Source organism: Prionailurus bengalensis, chromosome B2, assembly GCF_016509475.1.
Source record: "Prionailurus bengalensis isolate Pbe53 chromosome B2, Fcat_Pben_1.1_paternal_pri, whole genome shotgun sequence".
NCBI lineage: Eukaryota > Metazoa > Chordata > Mammalia > Carnivora > Felidae > Prionailurus > Prionailurus bengalensis.
The window spans coordinates 3,197,246-3,213,195 of record NC_057349.1 but is presented as its reverse complement, the minus strand read 5'-3'; positions in this window follow the sequence as shown (position 1 = coordinate 3,213,195).

The following is a 15,950-nucleotide window of genomic DNA, read 5'->3' as shown; positions in this document are numbered from 1 at the left end:
AATGAGAAGCTTGACTTAGAACTGGGTACCTCGATGATGGCACCCTGGGGTCCTAGATCGTGTTTGGGTTTAATAAGGGAACTACAGGAGGTTACTGATCGTATCGTGCTGATCAGGTGTGGTTTCAGGGGGAAGGACTAATTCTGGAGAGGAGACAGGATGGTCTGGAATGAGAGGGCAGTCAGAAACGAGGTGGGAGGCTGGACTGTAAGGGCAGTGGTTTGGGGACTCGGAGAGGGCCGGTTGTTGGAAGACACGGTGCCCAGATCCGGGCGACGAAGAAGAGCGGGAGAGAGGTTCCGTTCCTTAATTGCTCTTAATTTTCACGAAAGCTACCGGCACCTGCAGGGAGGGGTTCTGATCTGCCGTCCGCAGGTAGCCAATGAACAACACGTTAAATGCCGACCGTCTGACAGTGATTACTTTGCGTCTTTTCGAAGAAGTGAATGTGGAACCAGAAACGTCTGGGATGTCTCGTGGGGAGGTCAAGTCAGAAGGGAAGAGTGATCATTGGGAGGACCGGGGCTCACTGCGAGCGACTCGACTCACGGAAGCCCCGCCCCAGGAACGTGCGCCTCACGCGGCGCGCACGTGCCAGCGTGCAGCGCGGGCCCCTGGTTCCCACGCGCCCCGCGTTCCGACGCGCTGCGGCCCTTCCCGGCCTCCGTCGGCGGCGAGCCAGGCGCGCGGCGGTTCCCCGACGTGGGCGCGACGGCCGCTCCCGGAGCCTGCGGACGCGGCCGGGCCCAGGCTTCCGCGTCCCTGCGTCCTGCGGGCGCTCGCGGCGACGCGGGCCCCTCCCCCCCCCCCCCCCCCCCCCCCCGGCCTCCGCGTCCCCGCGTCCTGTGGGCGCTCCGGGCGACGTGGGCCCGGGGGCCGGGAGAGCGCGGCGTCCGGGCAGCCCCGGAGAGGCTGCCGCCGCGGCTGGTTGGGTTTCTTTTTTTTTCTTTCTTTTTCTTTTTAAACTAGCTTGCAGCCTTTTACTTTGAGACAGTTTAGAACTAGCAGTCACCACCTCGGTTCACCTGCTGAGAAGGACGTGAGCGCGGTTTACCGCGCGGACGCAAGCAGGGCCGGCGGTGCGGCGAGTGCCCGGCTCCCCGGGACCAGGCGGCGGCGGGACGGCAGGTGAGCGGCGCGGGTGCCTTCGCCGGCGCTCTGCTTCCCCTCGCGGACCTCGACCGTGACTTCCGTTGTTCTCTACGTCGTCTTCGTGCCTTTTGACAAGGGGTGTGGAGAGCCGACTCTAGATTCTGCTTTATTACGTTTTGATGAAGGAAGTGCATTGTTGGCTGTGTTCGCTGAATCAGTATACTTATTTTTCAGTCCCGTTTCTATGCTAAGGTTTGTGTTGAAATTCTAGTGGTTTTCCGCCTTGCGTGATAGGAGTTAACCTATTCCTGCACACGGATCAGCGGGTGTTGCATCTTTTGTATTTTTTAGCCGTTGGGGGCTCCGGGGTGGCTCGGTGGGTTGAGCGGCCCACTCTGGTTCGGCTCCGGTCACGATCTCACGGTTGGACGGCCTGCGCTGTGGGCACAGAGCCTGCGTGGGATTCCCAGTCCCCCTCTCTCTGCCCCTTCCCTGCACGCGCTCGCTCTCTCTCGCAAAAGAAATGAACTTAAAGACCTATTTTGTAGCAGTTGAAGATAGAAAAAGGAACGTGGATGGGGCACCTGGGTGGCTCAGTCGGTCCGACTGTCTCTCCTTCTCAAAAATAAATGCGTGTTAAAAATGTTTTTTAAAAGAAAAAGGAACATGGACTTTGAAATTGCTGAGGAATAGCCTCTGCCTGAAATCCTAGTTGATGGCTCTTTATGCAGAGTTTTGGGACATAGAGGCAGCAGCTGCTGATACATTTAACTTTTACATCTCATCAAAGCCATTTTTGCCTCTCTGTGTCACCTTTTGCCTTTACTCTCCCAACACATGAGGTCTTTTCAGATTTGGTTGTGAAAGGACACGAAGGAGATGGAAAGGAAGGGCGATCATATAGGGTGATAGAATTGAGGAAAAGGGGTTGGAGGGGAATCAAGACACCAAGTCCGTATCTACTGATTGTTTTGAAGTTTTGTTTTGTTTTTAATGTTTATTTTTGAGAGACACAGAGTGCGAGCCGGGGAGGGGCAGAGAGAGGGAGACACAGAATCCGAAGCAGGCTCCAGGCTCTGAGCTGTCAGCACAGAGCCCGACACAGGGCTTGAACTCACGAATTGTGACATCATGACCTGAGCCGAAGTCGGACACTTAACCGACTGAGCCGCCCAGGCGCCCCTAAAATTTTTTTAATTTAGTTTTAAATCCTAGTATAGTTAACACACAGAGTTATATTAGTTTCAGGTGTCCAATGTAGTGGTTCAACAATTCCATACAATGCCCGATGCTCATCACTTCTTTATATTCATCCCCCCTCCACACCCTTCTGGTAGCTGTCGGTCTATTTTCTGTAGTTAAGAGTCTGAAGTCTGTTTCTTTGTCTCTCTTTTTCCCCCCTTTGCTCTTTTGGGTTTTTGTTTGTTTGCTTCTTTAATTCCACATACTAGCGAAGTCATATGGTATTTGTCTTTCTCTGAGTTTTTTCACTTAGCATTATACTCTAGCTCCATCCTGTTGTTACAAAAGGCAGGTGTCATTCTTTTCTATGGCTGAATAATATTCTCTTGTGTATACATATGGCGTCTCCATTCACGCATATTTCGTCTGCCTCCATAGTTTGGCTGTTGCAAATAATGCTACTATGAACGTAGGGGAGCACGCATCCTTTTGAGGTAGTGAATATTTTGAGTAAATACCCGGTAGTGTGATTCCTGGGTCATAGGGTAGTTCTGTATTTAATTTGTTGAGGAACCTCCACACTGTTTTCCAGAGCGGCTGCACACCAGTTCGCATTCCTACGAACGGCGCGTGAGGATTCTTTTTTCTCAGCATCCTCGCCAACACTTGTTGTTTCTTGTGTTCTTGGTTTTAGCCATTCTGCCGGCCGTGAGGTGATATCTCATGGTAGGTTTGATTTGCGTTTCCCTGATGATGAGCGATGTTGAGCATCTTTTCGTGTGTCTGTTGGCCATTTGGATGTCTTCTCTGGAGAAGTTTCTGTTCGTTTCTTCTACCCGTTGTTTAATTGGATTATTTGCCTTTGGGGTGTCGGGTTGTATTTTGCTGAGATGTTTTAAATGAAACTGAAACACCATGTAATTTCATCCTTGCCTATTTCATTATGCATTTCTAAAAACCGGGGACAGTTTGTAACCACAGTGTAACCACAGTGCTACTGTCATGCCTGAAAAAAGTAACCGTAGTTCCTCGAGACCCTTCATTTTGTAGATGAAATACAACCCGAGCCACATCTTCTGTTTTGGAAAATGGACAGAAACTAAGGTAGTTTGGCACCGGATGTGGATCCGTACTAAGTTCAAGGGTTGAGGTAGGGTATTTCTTCCCACGTGATGCTCACCGTTTATCCCAGCTTCCAGGACCCCGGACTGGAGCTGTATTAACCTAGCCAGTTGGTTCCTTCAGAACATTGGCTTCTCCTGGGAAGCTGGAGATTTGAGTCCTTGAGAACCATTCTCTAATATTTTCCCTTACTTTTCATCTTCTCTGATAGGCCTCTTCCCGCGGTTAACAATTTCCTTACAACCTCATAGTCTAAAAGGACTCTTGAGCAGTGTGGCAACTGAAAATAAAAACATCCCACATCCGGTCCAGCAGCAGATCCTACTGGCCCTGCTTGAGAATTGTTCCAGAATCAAACTGTTTCCCACTGTCTCTACCCTGACGCAGGCTGCCTTCTATCTCTGCTGGAGTGTCGCCTTCTAACTAGTCTCCTTGTTTTCGTCCTTGTCCCCCTTCCCACCCCGGGCACACACAGACACACAGTCTGTTCTCAGCACACGACCAGGAGGGACCCTCTTCAAATGTTTGTTCATCATGTCACCCCCGCTCAGAACTGTCCTGTGGCTTCTCGTCTTACTCATCGGAAAAGCCAAAGCCACAGCCCCTGGGGTGGCCTACAAGATCCCACCTAGTCTGGCTCCTTACGACCCCTTGAATGTAACCTTCTGTGGCTCTGCTTCTCATTCTCCTTCCTCTGGCCACACTGGCCTCCTCTTGTTCTTCAGCGGCCTGGCTGCTCTTGCCCCAGGACTTCCACATCTGCCCTTTACTCTGCTTGGGTGGCCTCCGCCCAGACCTCACCTCCTGTGCCGTCTTCTCAGCGTGAGGCTGTTTCTTGTCACCCTACTTGAAATTGCAACACAAACCCTACCGGAATCTTCTGTCCCCCTGTCTTGTTTTATTTTTACCTATAGCATATACATGGTACTTTCCTTTTAAAATTTTATCGTCTACCCCGTCACTAGAATGTAAGCTTCATGAGAGGAGAGATTTTTATTCATCGTATTTACTGCTGTGTTTTCATTATCTGAAAGAGGAAGCGCCTGAGGAATGAACACACAGAAAAGTTGGTCTTTGTCTTTTTGTTTGCTTCAGATTCAGTGATGAGAACTTAGGCGGAGTCAGTGATTTCAGAGCAGAGGCAGAGCATTTCTGAATAAGCAGTCCCAGAGAGATACTTTGAAAACCTTCCTCAGCACCCTCTGTATGAAGAATCTCGTGTTGGGGAGACAAGCAAAGCTTAGAAGGAATTGTGTAGGAACACATCACAAGAAAGTGCCTTGTCGAAGAAAGGGGCTTCACAAAAATTACCACTTACCTAAAAACCCCACGGTGGAGCAGCAGTATGAAAGTGATGGGTTTTGGAAAAGCTAAGGCAGTATTCACTGAACAACGGAGGGTTCTTACGGACAGATCTCATTAATTGTACCATATATGAGAAAAGCTTCACATGGAATTCAAAGGCAATGAAACATCAGATCGTTTTTACTGAAGAGAAAACATACTGTTGTAATGACTATAGGAAAGACTTGTACACCATTCCAGTCTCATTCAAGATAAAAAAAAGACAGAGTCCTTATTTATCATCAGAGAAGCCATAAGAAGAGAGGTCTTGGGGGCACCTGGGTGGCTCAGTCGGTTAAGCGTCGACTTTGGCTCAGGTCATGTTCTCATGGTTCGTGGTTCAAGCCCCCTGTAAGGCTCTGTGCTGACAGCTCAGAGCCTGGAGCCTGCTTCGGATTCTGTGTCTCCTCTCTCTGCCCTCCCCTGCTCATGCTCTGTCTCACCCTCTCAAAAATAAACATTAAAAAAGAAGAAGAAGAGAGGTCTTATGCGTGCATTGAATGTGGCAGATCCTTTACCCAGCATGCCTATCTTGAGTCAGTGTCACATAATCCGTACGGGGACGAGGCCCTATGAACACACTGCATGGGAAAAGGCATTTCGTTGAAGTACCTTCCTTCCTGTGCAAAATAGAATTCGTATATAGTCAGTGAATGTGGGAACATTTTTTGACAGATGTCTTTCTTCTCTCCCTTTCTCTGTTACCCTCCATACCTCGCCCTTCCTGTGTCCCTCTCTCCCACTTCTTCTCCCTCCTTTCTATCTTACTACATCAGAACTCATACTGGGGAGAAACCATATGAATTCAGTAAATGCAAGAACACTTGTGGTCACAGTTCACATCTTACTCAATAAGGGTAGGAGAACTCTTTCAACCAAAACGTATGGCTTATTCAGCACATAATATATCATGCTGGAGAAAAACCAAACAGATGAAATTAATATGGGAAGGCCTTCACTTGCTCCGCACACCTTGTCAAACATCAACCACTGATGCCGGAAAAGGCTGTACAAATGTTGTGAACAGGAGGAGACCTTTAAGCTGTAGGGGCCAGCAGCAGGCCGCCGCGAGATGGGCCACTTTGGCAGGAAGAACGTTTTGAGTTCAAAAGCAATCAAAACCCAGCAGATTCAGGAAAAGCTATTTACCTTCCCCAACAACAGCCTAAGAATAATTTAGATAGACGTCCTTCTCCGGGAAGAGAGCTGTCGCCATGGGTAAGTACACTGTGATATAAACTAGGTATGGTGGGACAGGGAGGAACCTAGCAAGACCTATTTGACAAGCGTCTTCTCTGTGTCCCATTCATTTACCAGCAAATGTTTGTTTACCAAACTTGTACTCTTTTTCATTATTCCTGAGAATTGCATTCCTGCCCTTTGAGTCCCAGACCTCTACTCCTTTCTCCTTAGTTGAGAATGACATGTGTCTCTCATTTTGCGTGGCTGTCTTTGGAATGTCATGTCTGTGTGGATTCCCTGTACGTACACTATTAAATTTGATTTTCTCCTGTCACATGTGTCTCATGTCAATTTGATTCCTAGTTCAGCTAGAAGGACCTTGAAGGGGACAGGAGATTCTTGCTCCCCAGCAAAGTGTAACTCATCTCCCACTATGACTTGACACATACAGGTTCAAAACATTTATCTCATCAGTGTGGGAAACCTTTTGGTCTTGTGTCATCTATTAACATCAAGGAATAAATAAATACTAGTGAGAAGCCCTATCAGTCTGCCAAATATGGAAGGATCTTCACTCAGAGTTTATGTCTTTCACAGCAACAGAGAAAAATCTCAGAAGCAGTTCTGTTCTTACACAGCATCAAAACTCTGTAACACACAACACACACTTCTGGTTTCCAATCCAACATGTAAAGAACTTGGAAGTTATCATTCCCATCCTCCCAACAAGTAAAGCTACAGAAACTGAAAATTAGCAACTCTTCTTCGATTCATCAGAGAATTGCAGTCACGGGGCAAATACCACCCTGAAAACTGGAGAGACAGATAGGCAGACACGGAGCATCATAACTTACCAAGAGCAGAAACTGAGGCTGGAGCCAGTTACTGATGGGATTAAGTACAGGCTGATTGACTAATTCCTGAAGACGGAGCATGGTCTAACTTGAGAATTAAAAAACCGGGGGGTCCGACCTTTGTGGAGCCCTGCATTATGCATTATTATAAAGGTTACCTTCAGGAGCCCTTCTCACTGTGAAGATCTGAGAAAAATCCTTTCCCCGCTGGAAGCAGTGATTTTGAAATACAGCCAGAGCTATTCCATTCTCCTTAACAAATGCCCTCAAAGAAAACCGTTTCACTAGAGTCTGGCTACATGGGGGAAGGGAAGTTCCCAATCCTAGCCCCCTCTTGCCTTCCTGTCTCTCTTAAAAGGGAGGAGGAGTACTGAGAAGTACTTGTGACAGTCCCAGCCCAGGTCACAAGCACACGAAAAGACTGATGCCTAACCATAGATTAGAGAACACTTCCCCACCCACCCTGACATCTTACCACATGTCAGTGTGGTTCCTGTATGATAACGGGGGATTACACATGAAAAAGCTGTAATGTTACTAGGTGAACAGGGGAGACTCCGGGCCCTGAGACCTCAACCCAGCCTGCCCCAAAGCCATCACCGAATGCTCTTGGTCTTGTCATGAGAAAGGGCAGACAACGCAGCGGATGAGCAACGCAAGAGGGCGTTTATTCTAATGAAGGTACACTCTCAAGTTGTGAGAGTGGGTGAGCTCCAGGGAGAGTGAGCTGTGCCCTTGGGGTTTAGGTTTCTGTCTTTTATTGACAGTTGTGCATGGTGGTGGTGGAGCGGTGGATTTCTTGGAAGCAAGGTTTTGTGTCTTTTCTGTTTTTGGTCAAGGGTTTCTTGTCATGGCATCTGCCATCTTGGGCCCATCTGGTGTGATGGGGCTTCTCATGAATGCTGCCCGGACAGACCTCTGACCCTCCCCACAGCTGGGCATGGCTTCCTCTTTGCTGGCCTCCAGACATCCTGTCAGAGCCTAACTAACTGCCTGCTTTCATAATAAGACTCAGGCCATATTTAAGAAACAGTCTCTAGGGAAACCCAAGGACAACAGAGGAGACAAAAACAAGGACAGAGAGGAAATTAGCCTCTGACACCTATGGCTGAAGAAAATATTAAACACAGTCGAACTCCTAGCCACACAAACATAAAATCCCACACACTAAAGGCCTGTTTACTTCAGTTCCTTTTACCCAATATATTGTATCTGGATTTCAATAGAAAATTACAAGGTATACCACAAAGCACAAGACGAGGCTAAAGAGACTAAGCAAGTGTTGATGAGAAGCAGATTCCAGTATGGCAAAGATTTTGGGATTATCAGACCAGGAATTTAAGATATGATGAATATGTTAAGAGCTTTAAAAGGGACAACATAAAGGGCACCTGGGTGGCTCAGTCAGTTAAGCATTCGACTCTTGATTTTGGTTCAGGTCATGTCTCACAGTTCATGAGTTCAAGCCTCGCATCGGTCTCCACAGTGACGCTGTGAGGCCTGCTTGGGATTCTGTCTCTCTCTCTGCCCCTCCCCTGCTCGCTTGCTCTCTCTCTCAAGATAAATATTTAAAAATTAAAAAAAAAAAAATAAAAGAGACAGCATAAAAGAACAGATGGATAATGTAAGCAAAAACTCTAAGAATGAATCAAAAGGAAATGCTAGAATTCTAAAGCACTGTAAAGAAATGAAGAGTAGTTTTGATAGGCCCATCAGTAGACTGGACACAGCCAAGCAAAGAATCATCGAGCTTGAATATATGTTAGTAGAAACTTCCCAGACTGAAGAGCAAAGAGAAAAAAAGAATACAAAGAGCAGAACAGAATATTCGAGAACTGTCAGGCAGTTACCAAAAAAAGTGTATCATACTTAATGGGAATACCGGGAGGAGAAAGAGACAAAGGACCAGAAGAAATGTTTGGAGTAATGATGGCTGAGAAGTTTGCAGAATAAGTGACAGACAGAACATAACTGTGGGGAACAAACTGATACGAGAACAAAACAAGGTCAGTCATATTTATCGTCTTGTGAAACCTAATTAAAATGTATCTGGGACTTTTCCATTGTTCAGATAAAAGAGTGTTAGCTATTCAAAGACCAATTTGCGTGCACTTAACTTTCCTAGTCCACAGTCTTATGCATCAAGACCTCAGAAGTACTATAATCACCACCCCACACATTTATTCCTCGTAGTGAGCTCTTTGTGAGGAACTGAGGGCAACTTCTGCACAGATTATTTGATATACAGTAAAACCTTGGATTGCGAGTAATTTGTTCTGCGAATGTTCTGCAAGATGAGCAAACGTTTCTAATAAATTTAAACAAGGGATGTCTTGGAATACCAGTCGTACAGAACACCAAATGTCACATGATCACAACTGAGCCAATAGTGTTCTCTCTCTCTCTCTCTCTCTCTCTCTCTCTCTCTCCCCCCCCCCTCCCTCCCCCTCTCCCTCCTTCCCCGGGGTTGTGGGTGATCATCTCCCATGCTCAGATGCACAGTCTGAGGCCAAGGTGTTTGGCACAAATCAGTGATTTTTCAGCACATTGGAAGGTGCCCGTAACTGGCACTAGTGTATTTTTTGTTACTTCCAAGCACCTGTGGACAGTCCTTTGCTTTTCCAGAAAAGTGAGCTTAGGAATGCTTTGCTTCATTCTAGGTCAGGCTGCCTGCAGATATAGGCCCTTTCCTCTGCCGCCTCGTCGCCAGTTACATTAAATACAGTATATGACAAGAGTTTATCGACACTGCACTGTAGTCAACATCCCTGCGAGCGTATACAATGGCCCCCATGCAGAGAAAGATTCCATTGAGCCAACAGGTGGCAGTGATTCTGTCAGTGATAGTGAAAGTCTTTCTACACAAGAACCCTCCTCTCTCTGGCCTCCCTCACACCAGCCGTGAAAGTTTTCAAAGGGAAGTGCAGGTTAATTTATTTTTCTTTATATTTTCTTGATTTTTTTGTATTATATTACAATATTGTAGTCATTTTTATATGAATATTTCTGGTTGTGGAATGAGTCATCCGAGTTTCCATTATTTCTTTTGGGGAAATTCACTTGGATACACAAGTGCTTTGGATTACAAGCATGTTTCTGGAAGGAATTATGGTTGCAAACCCTGGTATTATTGTATTGTTAATCCCAGGAGTACTGATTTAGCAAAGCAATGACAAGGAAAGAGGTTTGGAAGACTTCGAAGTAAATAACACCACGCTGCTGTGTAAGTACTGATCAAAGGACACAAGGCAGGAGTGGCTGGATGGAGATGTGTAGGGCTAGGTATGTGGGAAGGGGCACAGAGCTTCCTTGCCCTCTCCTGGTACTTTGATGTACGCACCAACCTGGAAGTTCCCGGAACGCCTTAGGTTGGGGTTTTAATGGAGTCATTACCTTGGCACCATTGGTTAAGTCCCTGGCCATTAGTGATTAACTCAACCTCTAGCCCCCCTCCCCCTACTTGGAAGATGGGAGTGGGACTGAAAGTTCCAACTCTCTGGCCACCTGGTTGGTTCCCCTGACAACCAGCACGCCCATCCTTAGGGGCTTCCGGCCCCTAAAGATCTTCACTTCATTAACATTAACTCAAGGTGGTCGAATGGGGCTTTTGTGAATAACAAAAGATGCTCCTTCATGTTTTTCATTCTGGAGCTTGTTTCTGGAGCTGGGGACAAAAATGAAATATAAAAGTAGTTGCTTCTGTTGTTTTTATTACTGAGCAAATTACAAGGGTTTTTAGGAGCTCTGGGACTGAGGCAAAGACCAAGTACAAATTTCTTTTTATGATATCACAATCAGAAATACAAAAGTTTGGAAAAGAACAAAACTCAAGAAAGAATTGAAAAAAATAATTTCAGAAATGAAGACTAGACTACAAGGAACAGAAGAACAAATAAATACAACAAATAATACATCAAGAGAAATAAGGTAGACAAATATTTAAAATCCGAACTAAATCAAGAGATAAGGAATTGATGGAGGCAATGATCATCAGTGGCTGACAGCATTGCCATTCCGTGTCTCTGATAGAGGTATGCAACACCACCTATGAAGTATCCTTGCCCCTTAAAATCAATATAGATATATTTATTATTTTTTAATGTTTTTGTTTTATTTTTGAGAGAGACAGAGTGCGAGCAGGGGAGGGGCAGAGAGAGAGGGAAACAGAATCTGAAACAGGCTCCAGGCTCTGAGCTGTCAGCACAGAGCCTGAGGCAGGGCTCGAACTCTCAAACTGTGAGATCATAACCTGAGCCAAAGTGGGATAGTTAACCAACTCTTGACTTTGGCTCAAGTCGTGATCTCACGGTTTGTGAGTTTGAGCCCCGCGTCAGGCTCTGTGCTGACAGCGAGGAGCCTGTTTGGGACTCTCTCTCTCCCTGGTTCTCTGCCCCTTCCCCACTCATGCTTTTTGTCTTTCTCAAAACAAATAAACATTTAAATATTAAATGTATTTATAAATTATATATAAATATAAAAAGCATAAAGATAAAGATATAAATAATATAGATATATCTGATCAAACCTCTTGGACCTATTGATTTATAGGAAACACAGGGACAAAATAAATCTATTAAATGACACTGTGGAAATACAACCAGCAAAATCTAGTACAACGATAGGAAACACTGACAAACAACATAGCTAATTCAATAAAAAATTGCAAGAAAAAAATACATGGAAGAAGACTTCATGGATTAAAAAGTCGCAAGAGACAAACTAAATCATAATATATGGGTATTATTTGGATGCCAATTCAGCTTGTTAAAGTGAGTTAGTTAGGTTCCAACAAGGTGCGTGGAGGTCGGCCAAGAGGAAGTCATGGTCACCTTTGGGAAACTCAGAGGCCTGTCTACACAGCATTCCAGAACAAGCCACAGGCCCATGATGACTAACAAAGTAGGCTGGAAACCCCCAATCAAATAATAGGTAAGGTACAAAACCCTTCCAAGAAATCCTCACCTCAAATAATGGATATCACACACCCCCTTGTTAACAACTGTCAATAAAAAATGAAACCCAACCCCAGGGCACCAGCTCGCTCTCTCTCTCTCTCTCTCTCTCTCTCTCTCTCTCATTCACCTGTTCTCACATGTAAAGAGTGTCCTTTCACTTTAATAAGTTTTGCTGCTTGTATCACTGCACATCACGTAATGTGTCCTTGAATTCTTTCTCATGAGGAGACCAAGAACCTTCAGCGACATCTTTGGGATGGACTCAGGGCCTGGGGTCTCCCCAGTTCACCAAGCAACAAAACAAATACTTGTAAAATTTAAAAAATATATAAACAAGAAAATGTGAACCGGGATATTATGTAGCTCCAATGAGAGAACATATATAGAAATAATATAAATACTGTAAACAACAAACAAATAAGGTACTAAGACCATTTTAGATTGAAAGCAGAAAGTACCTTAGGTGAAGAAAGTTGAGTTATGTGAGAGGCTATTATTTCCTAGTGCTACCAGAGTTATTAATTTTCTTATTTTATTTTATTTATTTTTTAATTTACACCCAAGTTAGTTAGCATATAGTGCAACAATGATTTCAGGGGTAGATTCCTTAATGCCCCTTACCCATTTAGCCCATCCCCCCTCCACAATCCCTCCAGTAACCCTCTGTTTGTTCTCCATATTTAGGAGTCTCTTACGTTTTGTCCCCCTCCCTGTTTTTATATTATTTTTGCTTCCCTTCCTTTGTGTTCATGTGTGTCTTAAAGCCCTCATATGAGTGAAGTCATATATTTGTCTTTCTCTGACTAGTTTTGCTTAGCATAATACCCTCTAGTTCCATCCACATAGTTGCAAATGGCAAGATTTCATTCTTTTTGATTGCCGAGTAATACTCCATTGTATGTATGTATGTGTGTGTATGTATGTGTTTATATATTTTATACACACGTACATACATAAAATGGGTATATACATATATATGTACACACACACATATACACAATACATCTTCTTTATCCATTCATCTGTCAGTGGACATTTGGGCTCTTTCCCTACTTTGGCTACTGTTAACAGTGCTACTATAAACATTGGGGTGCCTGTGTCCCTTCAAAACAGCACACTTGTATCTCTTGGATAAATACCTAGTAGTGCGATTGCTGGGTCGTAGGGTAGTGCTATTTTTAATTTTTTGAGGAACCTCCATACTGTTTTCCAGAGTGGCTGCACCAGTTTGCATTCCCACCAGCAGTGCAAAAAGATTCCTCTTTCTCCGCATCCTGGCCAACATCTGTTGTTGCCTGAGTTGTTAATGTGAGCCATTCTGACAGGTGTGAGGTGCTACCTCATTGTGGTTTTGATTTGTAGTTCCCTGGTGATGAGTGATGTGGAGCCTTTTTTCATGTGTCAGTTGGCCATCTGGATGTCTTCTTTGGAGAAGTGTCTATCCATGTCTTTTGCCCATTTCTTCACTGGGTTATTTTTGGGGTGTTGAGTTTGATAGATTTTGTATACTAACCCTTTATCTGACAGGTCATTTGCATATATCTTCTCCTATTCCGTTGATTGCCTTTTAGTTTTGCTGATTGTTTCCTTTGCTGTTCAGAAGCTTTTAACTTTGATGAAGTCCCAATAGTTCATTTTTGCTTTTGTTTCCCTTGCCTCTGGAGACGTGTTGAGTAACAAGTCGCTGCAGCCAAGATCAAAGAGGTTTTGCCTGCTTTCTCCTGGAGGATTTTGATGGCTTCCTGTCTTACATTTAGGTCTTTCATCCATTTTGAGTTTATTTTTGTGTCTGGTGTAAGAAAGTGGTCCAGGTTCATTTTTCTGCATGTCGCTGTCCAGTTTTCCCAGCACCACTTGCTGAAGAGACTGTCTTTTTCCATTGGATATTCTTTCCTGCTTTGTCAGAGATTAGTTGGCCATACATTTGTGGGTCCATTTCTGGATTCTCTATTCTGTTCCATTGAACTGAGTGTTTTTGTGCCAGTGTCATACTGTCTTGATGATTACAGCTTTGTAATACAGCTTGAAGTCCAGGATTGTGATGCCTCCGGCTTTGGTTTTCTTTTTCAAGATTGCTTTGGCTATTTGGGGTCTTTTCTGGATCCATATAAATTTGAGGATTGTTTGTTTTAGCTCTGTGAAGAATGCTGGTGTTATTTTGATAGGGATTGCATTGAATATGTAGATTGCTTTGGGTAGTATTGACATTTTAACAATATGTGTTCTTCCTATCCAGGAACAGGGAATATTTCTCCATTTTTTTTTGTGTCTTCTTCAGTTTCTTTCATAAGCTTTCTATAGTTTTCAGTATATAGATTTTTTATATCTTTGGTGAGATTTAACTCCTAAGTATTTTATGGTTTTTGGTGCAATTGTAAATGGGATTGATTCCTTGATTTCTTTCTGTTGCTTCATTGTTGGTGTATAGGAATGCAAAAGATTTCTGTGCATTGATTTTATACCCTGCAGCTTTCCTGAATTCATGGATCAGTTCTAGCAGTTTTTTGGTGGAATCTTTTGGGTTTTCATATAGAGTATCATGTCATCTGCAAAGAGTGAAAGTTTGACCTCCCCCTGGCCGATTTCGATGGTTTTTATTTCTTTGTGCTGTCTGATTGCTGAGGCTAAGACTTCCAATACTATGTTCTACAGTGGTGGTGAGAGTGGACATCCCTGTCTTGTTCCTGGCCTTAGGGGGAAAGCTCTCAGTTTTTCCCCATTGAGGATGGTATTAGTGCTGGCTCTTTCATATATGGCTTTTATCATCTTGAGGTATGATCCTTCTATCTCTACTTTCTTGAGGGTTTTTATCAAGAGAGGATGCTGTATTTTGTCAAATGCTTTCTCTGCATCTGTTGAGAGGAGCATATGGTTCTTGTCCTTTCTCTTATTGATGTGATAAATCACATTTATTGTTTTGCAGATATTGAACCAGCCCTGCATTCCAGGTACAAATCCCACTTGGTTGTGGCGAATACTTTTTTGTTGTATTCTTGGATCCTGTTGACTAATATCTTGTTGAGGATTTTTGCATTCACATTCATCAGGGAAATTGGTCTATAGTTCTCCTTTTTAGTGTGGTCTCGTCTGGTTTTGGAATCAAGATAATGGTGGCTTCATAGAAAGAGTTTGGAAGTTTTCCTTCCATTTCTATTTTTTGTAAAGCTTCAAGAGAATGGGTGTTAACTTTTCCTTAAATGTTTGGTAGAATTCCCCTGGAAAGCCATCTGGCCCTGGACTCTTGTTTTTTGGGAGATTTTTGATGACTAATTCGATTCCTTTACTGGTTATGGGTCTGTTCAAATTTTCTATTTCTTACTGTTTCAGTTTTGGTAGTGTATATGTTTCTAGGAATTTGTCCATTTCTTCCAGATGGCCCATTTTATTGGCGTATAATTGCTCATAATATTCTCTTATTATTGTTTGTGTTTCTGCTGTGTTGCTTGTGATCTCTTCTCTTTCATTCTTGGTTTTATTTATTTGGGTTCCTTTATTCTTTTTGACCAAACTGGCTAGTGGTTTATCAATTTTGTTAATGCTTTCAAAGAGCCAGCTTCTGGTTTCATTGATCTGTTCTACTGGTTTTTTTTTGTTTTGTTTTTTGTTTTTTGTTTTGATAGCATTAATTTCTGCTCTAATCTTGATTATTTCCTGTCTTCTGCTGTTTTTGGGTTTTATTTGCTGTTCTTTTTCCATCTCTTTAGGGTATAAGGTTAGGTTGTGTATCTGAGACCTTTCTTCCTTCTTTAGGAAGGCTTGCATTGCTATATAGTTCCCTTTTATGACTGCCTTTGCTGCATCCCAGAGGTCCTAGGCTGGGGTGTTGTCATTTTCATTGGCTTCCTTTTACTTTTTAATTTCCTCTTTAACTTCTTGGTTAGCCCATTCATTCTTTGGTAGGATGTTCTTTAGTCTCACAAGTATTTGTTACCTTTCCAAATTTTTTCTTGTGGTTGATTTTCGAGTTTCATAGTGTTGTGGTCTGAAAACATGCATGGTATGATCTCTATCTTTTTGTACTTTTTGAGGGCTGATTTGTTTGTGGTCTATTCTGGAGAACATTCCATGTGCACTGGAAAAGAATGTATATTCCGCAGCTTTAGGATGAAATGTTCTGAATATATCTGTTAAGTCCATCTGGTACAGTGTGTCATTCAAAGTCATTGTTTCCTTACTGATTTTCTGCTTAGGTGATCTGTCCAATTGTTGTAAGTGGGAT